At 35.0% G+C, this 11,938-nt stretch overlaps 1 long non-coding RNA gene across 1 annotated transcript; it reads left to right on the top strand.

Moving 5' to 3' along the window:
• Positions 1 to 598: 598 nt before the first annotated feature.
• Positions 599 to 2,986, top strand: LOC142176614 (uncharacterized). Its single transcript, XR_012705303.1, has 2 exons — positions 599 to 1,302; positions 2,908 to 2,986. It is a non-coding gene; the product is annotated as an uncharacterized LOC142176614 (long non-coding RNA).
• Positions 2,987 to 11,938: the final 8,952 nt, after the last annotated feature.

Genomic DNA, 11,938 nt, shown 5'->3' on the forward strand with positions numbered 1-11,938 from the left:
TTGAATAATTGTTTGTATTTGCCTGTGCATGTTTATTTGCTAAATTAATAAAAAAATACAAAAAGAAATATGTCGCATTTTGCATGTAGGATTTAATTCTACAATTGTTAGTAATTAAATTTGTTTACAAAAATTAAAAATTACAAAAATAGACATCTTTTGCATTTTTAGCATTTAATATCCAAATATACAATTTTATGCTTAATTATTACTTAATTGTGCGTTAATTGTTATTGGGAGTTAATTTGCGCTTTTATAACTTAATTTAGTTCTTAATAATAAGTTAAGTATTTTTATAATTTAGTTTTAGAGAAATAAAAGAAGAAAAGAGAGCGAAAATATAAAGAAAGTCGGAATTCGGCCTCTTCTTCAATTTCAAGCCACAGGCCCAAAAATGGCCCAATCTTCCCTACGACCCAGTCCATTTCGAACTGGGTCGACCCAGTCCATAACCCAAAAGACCCAAACCCCCTTTGTCTTTCATTTTTTACAAAACAAAACAAAAATAAGAGAAGAAAACCCTAAAAATTTAAACCATCCCCCCCTCTCCTATCTTCTTCTTCTTCCTCAAGCACATCCCTTCCAACCATGGCTGCCCCTCTCCCATTCCCTTCATCCCCACATCACACTCACACACACACTCACCAAACACCTCCAAGCTGACCTCCCATGAACGACCTCAAAAACTATGAACAACCCAACGCGAAGCTCGCTTCAGCTCCGTCGTGCTGCTGCGTCGCTGCGTCTTCAGCTTCACCATTGCTGCTGCTGGTCACGTTTCTGCTTCAGCTGCTTGTCGTCGTGTCTTCCTTCGTCCTCTTCGTCGAGCTCAAGCTCGAGCTCGACATCCATGGTCGCCACTGCTTCATTCCGCTTCATCTTCCTCGTCATGATGCTCATCGCCTTCACTGTTTCCACCGTGGTTGCTGTCCGCTCACGCAGCTGCTACTGCTACTAAGCAGCTGCTATTGCTTCAATTTTCTTTGTCGCGTCCAGCTGCTACGAGCAGCCATGGCTGCTCCAAAAAAAAACGTTGATGCATCTCCATTCGCAGGTTGTTTCAGCTGCGTCCAGCTGCTGATTTTGGTTCGTTGTCCGTCGACCTCCCCTACTGCTTCATGCTGCTTCTTCTTCCTCACTCGATGGACTGTTGCTGCTGCTCGTCGCAGCAGTTGCTTCGTGTTTCTGCTTCACGTTGCTTCATCTTCTTCGGCTCATCAAAGTTCGAAGGTTTATTTTTTATTTGAGTCGAAACCCGGACAGATTTGTTTACAATCAAAGTTCTTCGTTGATTCATCTCCGGTTAGTTGTTTTTGAGTTTTATTTTGTCCATATTTCGTTTTTATATTTCTAAAAGTTAAAATCGTTAAATATTTAATTCTTGTTTTGTTCGTTGTTTATCGTTGAAATCATTTTTTCTAGTTTGTTCATGTTCATGTGCTTTGTTAAAATTAATTTTTCAGATTTCAAAATAGAAGTTTAATTAGTTGTTTTCATGTTTATTTCATGTTTGTATTATTGTTTAAATGAATATTTGTTAGTTTGATGTTTGTTAGATTCAAATTGAAATTTAATTAACTATTTCTTCAATTTGTTTCATGAGTTTATGTATTGTTAGAAATTGTTAATATTGTTAAGTTCAAGCTTAAGTTCATAATTGTTTATTCGTCGATCTTGTTATTTGTCTAAAAAGAATTTAGTTGTGTTAAAGGAATATATTGATTTAATCGTTTAATCCGTCATGTTTGTTGTGTTAAAATAGATTCATTCATGTTCATACTTTGTTTGGATGATCTTGAATCCGAATTTTGTATAGTTTGATTTCTTGTTTATCATTTATGATTATTTCTTGAATTGTTCTCATAATCTTGTTTAAAGTTTAATATAAGAATTGTTTGTTGTAATGTTGTTAGAGTTGATTTTAAGTTCAATATGATTGAATTTAGAAATCTTCATACTTTGTTTGTTGTTGTTGTTGAATCCGAAAATAGGATTGTTTGTTGCTAAAATATTGTTCAATCAAATTTTAGTTGTTCTTTGTTGTTCAATTCGTGTTCATGTGATTTGTTGTTGAAATGTTGTTAAAATCGTGTTCATGTGATATTGTCGTTATGATGTTCATCCGTGTTCATATTGTTGTTTGAACATTGTTAGAAATTGATCATATTGTCTATATTTTGGTTAAGTTTGATTAATTGATGTGTTATAGCTGATGGGTAGTTTGGTAAATTTGTAGTACGTTCAGGGGTAGTTTGGTAATTTCAGTAAGGTCGTGAGGGGTAGTTTAGGAATTGTACATTTTGAAATTGTTTATTTGAAGCATGGGGGACAAAATGAAATGGGGTGGGTTGTGATATAGTTGTTTAATATAAAGGGGGGACAAGATTTAATTTAAAGGGGGAATCTTGCATTATTTTAAATGAAGCATGGGGGACAAAATATAATGGGGTGGTGTGATATGTTTATTTAATGTAATGGGGATGAGTGGAAAGATAATGGGTTGGGTAGACAAAAAGTATTGATTTTAATTAATTAAAAGGTTTATGAGATGTGTTATATATGTGAAGTCTTGAAGACATAGAAAAAACAGAATAAAAAGAGATACGAGAGAAAAAATACACATACAGATAGAGAGAAAAAACGGACAGAGAATAGAAGAGAGAAAAATTCCGAAAAATATTTAAGCTTTCAAAATAAAAATAAAACTAAAAATCTACTGCTTTCTTTCTTTGTTTGAAATTAGTATTAATGGTTGTTGTTTCATTTAAAGCTTAAAGCTTTTATTTTTGGGATTACTACTCCACCGGTCTGTTACTGGGTTGTTACTGTTGCTGGGCAGTTGTTGCTGTTGTACTGTTATTACTGCTGCTGATTCTCATCTTCATTTTCTTTTGATTCCAATATCAGGTACATATCTGTAAATTCATGTCACGAAAAGCTTCAACATGACAAATTAATGAAGTTCGGGAATTATAATTCTGTTTTCCATTCGTTCAAGTTCATTAGTTAAAAATTTGGTTTTTGTTTCAGTTGATTAATATAGTAGTACGTTTGGCGTAATGAATATAAGATAATTGTTACCTCTTAAAGTTCGTTTAAGAGTTGTAATAATATCATCTATTTCGGAATTTTCATTAAGTGAAGTCATGATTGAATTGTCAAAATAGGGAATATGACATAAAAATGGGTCATTGATTACATCCCGTAACATTGTTAGCTAAATGTAAAGTAGAATAGAAATATCAAGAAAACTACGTTCTAACCTCTGTTGTTGAATAAGGTTAAAATGATGTTGATTGTATTTTTTCATATATGGTAAGATAACGGGTATATGTATAACCATAAGAAAGGTGAATTGATTAGCTTGTTACGACATTAAAATATTATGAATGGTTCCGACGAATTGATTAGCTTGTTACGACGTTAAAATATTATGAATGGTTCCGACGAACAACTACGTTGTATATAAAGCAATTTTATTGAATCAGTTTGTAATATTTCTTTTTTCTTATCAACTTGACTCTTATCTTCCATTGCAAACATTAACCAAACCATTATAACTTTGGACTAAAAACAAGTAGATGAGAAGGAGATACAATTTCTTCGAAAAACTATTAGTTTGTTCATCAAATTAATTCTCTTTCCTAGTTTTATATGCAATTCATTTTTTGGGTATGCATATATTGTATTTACGAAAAAAAATGATATTATTAATCCCACGTTTATTTTTACCCTTTTAAATTTGAATGGCTTGGAGAAATATAATTCTTACGCAAAAAAATATAATTTGCGGTTAACATTCAACAATTTATGGAAAATCTATACTACTATTAAGAATATTTTGCGTGATTAGGGATGCGTTCGCGTAACCTGATTATATTTCTAAAAGCAATTCGGATTATGCGTTCGCGCAACTTCGAACGAACATTTAATAAAAAGGGGGCTCTTCGGAGAATATCAATATTAATTTCATATAACTCGAGATGTGCGGTTCAATATTTAATTATACAAGAGCGACGAACGTTCTTAATTTTATTTTTAGCACAATTTCGAACTTAAGTCTTTTTTTTTATAATAAAAAATTTCGGAAAAAAAAAATAATTATTATATTATCAATATCATTGTATATACGTACACGTGACACTATTTTTCACATTAAAAAATATATAATATATAAAACGAATACACGTACGCGTGATTCGATTCGAAGAAGGTTCTTTAATTATAAACAATCTAAATAGAAGCGGTAACAATAAAATCATGCAATAAAAATGTATTTAACAAATCAAAATAATCAAGCCGAATATAATAGTTGAGCGACCGTGCTAGAACCACGGAACTCGGGAATGCCTAGCACCTTCTCCCGGGTTAACAGAATTCCTTTTCCGGATTTCTGGTTTGCAGAATAATAAACAGAGTCCTATTCTCCTCGATTCAGGGATTAAAATTGGTGACTTGGGACGCCTTAAAATTCCCAGGTGGCGACTCTGAAACAAACAAACAAATCCCGTTTCGATTGTCCTTTAATTGGATAAAACTCCCACGCACCCTCGAGGGGGCGGAAAAAGGAGGTGCGACACTCAACACCACAGCATCTAAAGACGACTCTGGTACGACACTCCTTTCCCTTTTATTTTTTCCCCAGCTACGGAGGAACATCTTTTTTTGGTTGCTTGCTTTCCAGCCGGGGACTCCGAAAAGAAACACTTGCACTTGAAGCAGGCCCAAAGACGCTTGGTTGAGTGAATGCCTCCTAAAGCAACCTCATAGAATCAGAAGGATTAGCCAAAACGTCCTCTTCGGGGACGACAACCGAGCCCTGGGGTAGACCTGAATTCAGCAAAAGAGAAAAAGGATTAATCAACTTCCTTACACAAAAAGTAAAGACGAGATGAGTCAAATTTACCATGGTTTTTGGCGTTCCACCCGTATTTGAGGGCCAGTTCTTTCTACGTACAGGTCTCGGGCATAGTGACATCCGAAATTTTCTGGACCTACTGGTCCAAGCCTTCAACCCTAGATGGTACCCATCAAGTTGCTACAATAGGCTAAAAAAGAAGGGTCAATAATAATATGAGATGATCTTTAATGAAAGAAACGTTAGGCGAGGAACTTATGAGTGTTGTTCCATGATTCCGGAAAGGATGAAGTCGTTGCCGAAATGATATCATTAGTGGCGACTACAACGAACTGTTTCATAGACTCGCGGTCATTGTCATCATCCATGCTAGATAGCAGAGCATGATGGCCATGCTTGCTGAAATTTACCATTCCCCCATGGAAGATCTTGGGGGAATAAAGGTTTATTACTCGAGCTAAGGATATCTCTTCTCCCGTCTACTGGCACAGGCGCCGAATGCAAGCGATTTTCCTCCACACAAAAAGGCTTACTTGTGCCAAACACACCTAGTAGCGGAGGCAGAACTCCAGGATGACGGAGTCAAGCTCTCCACTAAAAAAATACTCCCAAAGTGAAGGGATACATATAAAAATACGTAATACCCTTCTTGAGTGAGGTTACCTGCTCCACCAGATCAAGATCGAAAATGTATATATCTTGGTAGTAGTAGTTTTCCTTCATAGCAGGAATGTTAGAAGGATAGATAGAAAAAGGGTATGTGCCAACGACCCATGTACGAGGGTTAGCATAAGGAAATTTTTCTTCGAAGTCTTTAGTTGTGACAAAACTTCTGGGGATGATGGTGCTCACGGTAGGAGGAGCAACCTCGTCAGCTTTGCTTTTGTTCTTTGAGGAACTAGGGGTTTTAGAAGAAGAAGCCATTCTTTATTAGAAAAGAAGGAAAAACTTTTCTCTTAAGAAGAAGGTTAAAGAGAGGTTGAAGACAAAGTACGAGTTGAATGAAGGAAGTTTGAGAAAGTTTGAAGAATTATGATGAGTAAATGAAGAAGTTTGATGCGTATAAGTAAAGAAATAGGAGGCTAAAATCATGGACATAATTACCTCGATAACCAGCAAAAGCGATGTTGAATCATGGGATGACCCATGTTCGGAACATTAAATGCGGAGAGACGTGCGTCTAACCAACCGTCAGAAACTTTTTAGACGATGTCTGAGAATTTCCTGCCACGAAAGGTATCTTTACCAACTTTTCGATGACACAAAGTTATGCCATCGGAAAGCAGGGGGACTATCTATATAGGGTAAAATATGTTTATACTAAATGATCGCATGAGGAAGTGACACGCGGAGCTAAAGACAGAAGATAGTTAAATCTGAAGGCACCGATCCTGAGAGAATGATACTCATAAAGATGAAATAAATGCTCACCACCCGGTAGAATTTAATAAGGAATATTCTATAATATTAAGTGTACGGCCCGTTACAGGGAATATGGCATTCACTACATGCTATTACAGATTTTTTAATGGCCCTCATAATTGATATTAAAGAGGGGCTTGATCCTAAGACCTTGTTCCCTAGGTGCAACTATAAATACTAAGCTCTATATCATTGTAAAGACACAAATTTTCTGGCAAATACACGCTACATTCTATTCAAAGCTCAATATAATTTTTATCTTCTTATTTACTGATATCGTTGTAATTCTACCCAGAAGCCCTGCTCCCGGAATTACTATTTTTGTTATTTTATCTCTATCTCAAGGCTAAGTATCATATTTTTATCTAATTCATCTATTATTTTAGGATCAACTTAATTTACTTGGTTATAAACCACGTATAAATTCAACTGTACCATTTTACGGGTAAATAACTAGTGGCGCTTTGTGGATTTAATGCGACTATTGACACTTATAAGCTTTTGTGGATTTAATGAGATGTTAAGTTAGCTAACTGCAGTCTCTATATTTTGTCACGTCAAATCTACAATGACTCAAGGAAATTTCAAACTAGTATACTAGGGATCAACTTGTTGACCAATGTTTCTCCAAAATGCACACGCAAGTATACGTGGTCGACAAGTAATATAGTATTGTAAGTTCAGATATCGTACCCACGGGGACTTGTAATTAACTATCAACTAAATTAAACCAAACAATTAATCTATTCAAGTGAATCCTAATGTATGAATATTTAATGAAAATTAATCTAGAGTAACAAATCAAGAGATTAAAGAAAATAACGACAAGCTTAAAGACGAATTCAATGGGAGAAAATATTCTAGAGCTATGGGTCAGCTAACAATTCTGTTAAGTTTTTCTACCTAAATTGTCTAATTAATTTATCTAGTTTATTAATTGACGGGGTTAATACTGCTCGTAGCCTTCTCTCGAAGTACAAATCGCCTATTCAAGCTAACCTAACACCTCTATGGAATTAGGATAAACAAGAACGCATTATAATTCCCATATCATAACCAAGCAAGGTGATTAGGTATATTCTTATCCTAATCGCAAATTTGTTCCCGATACTCAAGTTCAAGATCTTGCTCTACTCAATCTTATATGCAATTTTGAATTCACTCTCCCGAGTTCAATCCTAGATTCATATATAGTATTCAATTGGTGATCAAGCAATCAAATAATTAAGTGCAAGATAAAATAAATAAACCAATATGATACAATAATAAGAATAATTCAAGCTTCAAACTACTATGTTCATGTACCACCCCACAACTCTAGAACTAATAAACTATGAAATTAAGAGAAGAAAAGAGAAGAAAAACTAGTTAGAATCCTCTTCCAAGCGTGGTGTGTTCTCCTTAGGTCTAAAGTATGTCCAAAGTCCAGAAAATAATATTTTTCCATGTATTTATACCAAGTAGGGTCGTACTAGACGAAATCTCCCTTTCCTAGCCGAAATAAGAAAACTTGCAAACTTAATGCTTTACATGCGTCGCACTAATGCTTTTTCCTGTCAGACCACAAAAAACCCAGTCTCCGAACTTTGGAAATTTCTGACAAAAATTTGCACTAATGCGTCGCATAGTGCCTCGCACTAGTGCATTTCTTCAGCAGTTGCTTCTTCCTTGATTTTTGACATCTAGAATTGATCCTCGACCCCCGAACATGATCCCGGCTTAATTCCTTGAGCTTTTACTCAGACTTCAAAGCTCCAAATAGCTCGAATTAGTTCCACAACATCTACATAACTCAGAATCACTTCTACAAGGCATAAAACATACAATAAGTTCAATACACTAATAATTAAAGGTCAAACACAGTTAAAGTGCAGTAAATTAGAGTGCGATAAGTGACTAAAACACGAGATTATAACCTACCATCAACACTCACACTTAACCATTGCTCGTCTTTGAGAAATCAAACTACACTTTATATAAATACAATCTTTTTAAACAATCCTCCTAACTCATTACACCAAGAATATTTAAAATAGACTAAGCACAATAGTATAACATCATCACCTCAAGATTTGACTCACAAGAACCACGTATGTTTCACAACCTGCTCACTTACTCTAACGTAGAGGTCAAGCATTACTTTTCTTTATGAATCAAGTGCCCTCACACAACAAAAGAGAGTAGTTCCACACTCAATAAAATTTAAGAATAATTAGGAACTCAAGATAGAAAGAATTCTCTCACTCTCAGAAATAACATTCATATGCCACAAAAGATGCATCATAGGCTTGCCCATAGTGTACTACTCTACTAATTGAGCTCATTCAATCTAAGATCAAGTAGGAATTTAATTGGTTGTAATGTAGGTTGCGGGACGAGTAAGATACATTTAGATATAAGAGTAACTACACCTCCCTAAGCACTTTAATACATACACTTTAACATTTAAAATCTCACACTTATGCGAAACCATAACTCCACCTTCACATCAATATACATCAACTTCCTACTTCCTTAAGCATAATAATTACATCAAGAGTTACCACTTTCAAGGAATATTTTTCACAGCAATACAACTATTTTTCTTTCTTTTCTTTTTCAATTCAAGTGGCTCTTACTTTTTAAAAATAGTGTACCTTTCTCCTTATTTTATTAGTTCCATTCAAAAGTCAAACCAACCATCCCATGCTTTAACTTTTAAAAAGATCATAACAATTCCAAGTGCTCATGAGAAGTGAAAAGGTTCAAATAAATGGTTAATTCAAACAAATGGGTAAGGCTTGTAATGTATTACCAAAGAAATAGGATTACAGGCTCAAAGGGATTAACTACGATACATCACAATTAGGTGGGTAAAAGCATATAACCGGTTCAACAAAGAAATGTCTATATCACTTTTTAGACTGACCGAAACTACTAATTCGCTTTGCAAATACACGGAGCAAGTTCTAGACATCAAATACAATGTACAGAATAACACACAAACCTCACACACACAATGGCACATAATTCAATCAGGATTGGACTCATCAAGACACTCTAGTCAAAGCAGTTAAGCAAAGTTAAGATCATACAATTTAAGGTACTTATACAAGAGTCAAAAACTGAGCCTAAGCGTCACCACCAAAGTACTCAATATTCTCAAGGCATAATAAAGTCAAGAGATATTGCTTCAATTTTAAATCACAACACACTGGCTCCTACTCCTAAAAAAACTAACTATACCCGGTTCAAACAAAAACCTTGAAAAATAACTGCGGCAGAAAGAAAAATTAAGGGAGAATTACTACACTACCTATAAAGAAAATCTTTTTGTCCTTTTTCTTTCGACTTAAATCCCTCAAGAAAACTGTCTAGGAGATCCATCGTTGAGAAAAGTCCCAATTTTCTATTTTTTTAACAAAAACTACTACACTAAGCTAAGATAGCACATAAAATCGCCCGAACAATCTCCTCACCCCATACTTAAAATTGTGCAATGTCCTCAATGCACACTATAAATAAAAAGAGGGTAAAAGAGACTCCCTGGTAGGCCAAAGGCCGAAGAATTAGCAGTTCACGGGTACTCAGACTTCCCGCAGGTATGGTCCTTTGTGCGGGCATCTCACACTTAGTTTCAATCACCTGCTCGATTTTGCACACGCCTATTGGCTTTGACTCCATACTCCTATAAAACATAAAAATAAAACTATAAAAAATAACACAATTTAAAAAAACAAAAAGAAAAAAAAAATTAGAATTAGGTTGCCTCCCAACAAGCGCCTTATTTATAGTCGTGGTGCGACGCTATCGCTTCACCACTTTTTCTTCCATTTTGAGGATATAAATAGCGCCCCCAACTTTGCATCAATTTTTTTTGTCACGTTCCTGGGGCGGTGGCGTAAAAATAAAGGACCCAAGCAATATGTATCGCATCTTGCACTTCTTGGCCTTTAAGTGAGGGATGTTGTTATGTCTCCTTGGCATCACAAATTTCATAATATCAGCACTTTGTTCCCCATTCATTGACTCCTCTGTAGGCTCAAATGGATCTATTCTCGTGTCACCAATCAAATACAATGTTGAAAAATGGTTAGAATGAAGCCCAATGCGCTCCAACTCTAGAATCGCTTTACTTTTGACATCCTCACTTTTGCGTACTTCGTCAACCTTGGCATCATTAATAATTTGGTCGAATAGTTGGGATTCCTCTTTTTTGCTCCATAAGTTGGCTAGTATCTACAATAATTGATTGTAGTGCATCAGATGACTCAACCTTTTTATTCAATTGAGCCTGCAAGTCATGGATATCTGAACCAAATTGGTCTATTTTTTCCTGAGCTCAGTTCTTCCTTCTATCAGTTCTCCTGTCATATTTGAAAGACCATCACGAAGAAACTCATAGTATTTTATTAGTTGAGCTTGTTCCTTTAGCCAAGATTGGCTCACTATATCTACTTTTTCTAAATTATCTTATTGTGGGAGCTCGCTCTCTTTAGCCACTTCTTTTTCCTCGGCCTTCATTCTTATGATCGCTGCACTAATTCTTTGTATAGCCTTTTGATTTTCATCTTGTTGCTCGGCTACTTGTCTTATCATCATGTCCTGTTGCTCGGTTACTTGCCTCATCATGTCCATAATACAAGCCACGCTTTCCATATCCTCCACTTCCTTGCTCCTATCAAACTCATAAACATTATTAGAAACATTATAATAAGAGCTCTGATAAGGATAATAAGAATTAGCACAGTCATCCCAATGGCCACCTTGACAATCACACACATTACAAAAATTTCACACATAAGATTGAGATTCTCAATTTTGCCCCAAGTGTGGTCCTCCACAATATGGACATAAATCACCAAAATAAGAATAACTAATATTCAACCAATTCTCATTCCAAGATGCCATGTAAACAAAGATAATAAAATATTAAATTAGGCTAAAATTTAACTTGAATAGACAAAAAATAAAAAACGAATCTAGTGGACTAGTTAACTTCTAAGTCCCCGGCAACGGTGCCAAAACCTTGTTGCTCCAAAACGCACATGCAAGTATATATGGTCGACAAGTAATATAGGATTGTAAGTCCAGATATCGTACTCACAGGGACTCGTGATTAACTATCAACTAAATTAAACCAAATAATTAATCTATTCGAGTGAATCCTAAATTATGCATATTTAACTAAAATTAATCTAGAGTAACAAATTAAGAGATTAAAGAAAACAACAACAAGCTTAAAGACGAATTCAATGGGAGAAAATATTTTAGAGCTATGGGTCAGCAAACAATCCCGTTGAGTTTTTTTACCTAAATGTCTAATTAATTTATCTAGTTTATTGATTGACGGGGTCAATATTACTCGTAGCCTTCTCCCGAAGTATAACTCGCATATTCAAGCTAACCAAGCGCCTATATTCCTATGGAATTAGGATTAACAAGAACATATTTATAATTCTCGTATAATAACCAAGCAAGGCAATTAGATATATTCCAATCCTAACCGCAAATACGTTCCCCATACTCGAGTTCAAGATCTTGTTCAACTCAATCTTATATGCAATCTGAATTCCCTCTTCCAAGTTCAATCCTAGATTTATAGATAGTATTCAATTGGTGATCAAGCAATCAAATAATTATGAGCAAGATTGAATAAATAGACCAATATGATACAAT

This window comes from Nicotiana tabacum, chromosome 22 (assembly GCF_000715075.1).
Source record: "Nicotiana tabacum cultivar K326 chromosome 22, ASM71507v2, whole genome shotgun sequence".
Lineage (NCBI taxonomy): Eukaryota > Viridiplantae > Streptophyta > Magnoliopsida > Solanales > Solanaceae > Nicotiana > Nicotiana tabacum.